The sequence below is a fragment of the Ipomoea triloba genome, chromosome 1, assembly GCF_003576645.1.
Source record: "Ipomoea triloba cultivar NCNSP0323 chromosome 1, ASM357664v1".
NCBI classification, from domain to species: Eukaryota; Viridiplantae; Streptophyta; class Magnoliopsida; order Solanales; family Convolvulaceae; genus Ipomoea; species Ipomoea triloba.
The window spans coordinates 4,333,496-4,336,427 of record NC_044916.1 but is presented as its reverse complement, the minus strand read 5'-3'; positions in this window follow the sequence as shown (position 1 = coordinate 4,336,427).

The window sequence follows — 2,932 nt, the reverse complement described above, 5'->3', positions numbered from 1 at the left end:
CGTTTGTTAGAGCTACATCGCAAAAATAATCGATGTTAAAAGGTTTTTTTTTTTTTTTTTAATTTAACTTTTTGTAGTAGTGGGTAAACGCAAGTGAAGAAATTGGTTTGGCTTGGACCTTTTTTGGGATTGAGAAATTAGCAATATGCATTGTGGACTTGTTTAAATTTTTGAATTTAAATTATTAATAAAATAATGCTTTTGTGTTTTGGGGTGAATTTGGGCTTATAATGCTTTTGTGTTGATGCACCACGAAAGTGGGGCAATCCTACTCTAATTCTTGTTTATTGCTTACTACGGTAACTTAGACTAAATTCTTATGTGCATTGCCATAAATCCCTTGGAGAATTGTTTTTCCCCTAATCCTGAGTTGTTAGTGCATCAAGAAAGCAATAACCTTAATCTAGACCAATCTTTTATCATATATTTTATCTGTATTTAATTTGCATTCCTTTATATCCAAAAATCCAAAAATATTAGTTTTATTTTCCGTCCTTAATCATAACTTGCTTGGATCCTTGTGAATTCCAGAACATTAGTGCCTAAAATTTAGCATATCATACAAGTACGTGTCATAGTCTCAATTCTCCGCGGAATGACATTTTCACCATCTTTTTACCATCACCAATTACGTACATCATTAGGGAATAAATAAAACATCATAAATTAAAACATGCCATTCATCTCTTCCGTCGTGCAAAAAATATGATTCACGTCCATACATAATATACTCCATAATGCTGACAATTTATAACATGGACCAAGTTTCACATAGCATTATGGATCCAGGATCAGAATAACAAGGTAAAGAATTCATACTTGTAAAGTACAGAATTTCATAAAACTATACACATTCATTCTTCAAATTTCATTCAAGTACATAATTTTGTATTTATAGGCACAAAAATTCACAATATAAGACACATAAATTTATAACATAATAAAACACAATTACTAATTTATTTCAGGTACAAAATTCATATTCTTAAGGTATAAAATTTCATAACACAAAACATAAAATCTCATAACATAAAATACATACATATACACGAGGGTTCATAGTGCATTGTACTGTCAATCTTAGTCCAAGATTGAATATAATGCAAACCGTGAGATTCGAAGAGGATAAACACAAACGAAAGAATGTATTCTCTATTGCAAATTGAAATTAATAACTTTTTAAACCGCTCGCACACCTCGTACGTGGGCGGCTAATTTTAGTATTCAATGAATGTGACTGATAATATATACAAGATGAACTGTAGACATCAAATTCACATTTCACTCTATATATTAGTTATTTTAGAATTGTATGTTATCAATTCAAAAATTTATAGATGTTGTTAGGTACTCATTTAGTATTAACTTTAGTAATTAAATATGTTACTATAAGGGGGTTAGGTTTACGAAATATTATATTGTTTAGGTTACTTACATTCCTATATTTAGTTAAAACTAAGGTTTAAGAGCTGTTTTCTTATGTTATAATAGTTATATAACTTTAATACTCTTAGCCTATTTTTATGTCTTTTAATAAATTTCAAAATTAAAATAAATAAATTAGACAATGGTAAAATATAGAAGTAAATGATTTAAAACTAATTAAAGCTAAGCTTGACACAAACATTGTATGTCCGGTACCTCGCATTTCCTTCAAATAGCAAAAAATCTTATATGAAAGTTAAGTTACATTAAAAAAAATTGTATTAACTAGATTAGATCAAAAAAGAAAAAAATTTGCTGAGGATATGGAGACCGTAACTGAAACTCTCTCGGAAGGAACGACACCGGCGACGCCTCTCATGTCGCCGGAGGATCAAGATCTATTGGAAAGAAGCACGAAGAAGACGAAACGTGGACGATCGTATCTGGAAGCAGTAACATCACAGCCGAATGACATTCTAATGCAAGAAACTCCGGGGGTGACAACACCTGAGTCTGCCAACTGGAAGACGCCGGACGACACCCCGAGCCAGGCTCGCGAACATGCAAAGGAGACACCTATGGCGGAAGAAGAACTCTTCTCTGATGACGACGTGATCGATGAGGACGCCCCGGCGTTTGACTACCCGGTGATTTTGGTCACAAAAGAAAAGAAAGAAAGATTACGAAGGCTTTGGCGACGATCCCTCATCTTCCGAGTCTTGGGGAGAACTGTAAGCTACACCTATCTGCATCAGAGAATCCAACAGATGTGGAAGCCTGAATCGCCGTTCGAACTCATCGCCATTTCTCACGACTACTACATCGCAAGATTCGAAGCACTCAGAGATTAGGAATTCGCCAAATATGAAGGACCGTGGATGATTCTCGACCATTATGTGACTGTCCAAGAATGGGAGCCCAACTTTGATCCAAGAAGCAACAAAACGGAGAAACTCTTGGTCTGGGCGCGTTTTCCTTCATTACCCATCGAATACTTCGAAGAAGACTTCCTCATGAAGATAGGAAACCAGATTGGCCGTCCGATCAAAATCGACTACACTACGAGCTTGGTATCCAAAGGAAAATTCGCCCGAATGTGCATTGAGATCGATATAACCAAGCCCCTGCTATCCAGATTCGTCCTAGACTTCAAAGAATGGCCGGTGGAGTATGAAGGGATCCACCTAGTATGCTTCAAGTGCGGTGTTTACGGACATCGGCAAGACCAATGTGGCAAAAATGTGGACGGCGACGGCACAACCCGCAAAAACGAGGGTGCTTCCTCTTCGACCACTCCACCGGTGGCAAAATCCCAGCTACCACCACAGAGATATGGCTCTTGGATGCTAGTCTCACGAAAACCTAGGAGAAATTTTAACAGAGGCAACTGGCATTCCAGTGGACAGCCAAAGGCCAGACAGACTACATACACCGAGAGGAATACAACGCGTGCTAGAGGTCAGGAAACACATTCCCGCTACGCAGCTCTAGAAGGACTCGAGGATTA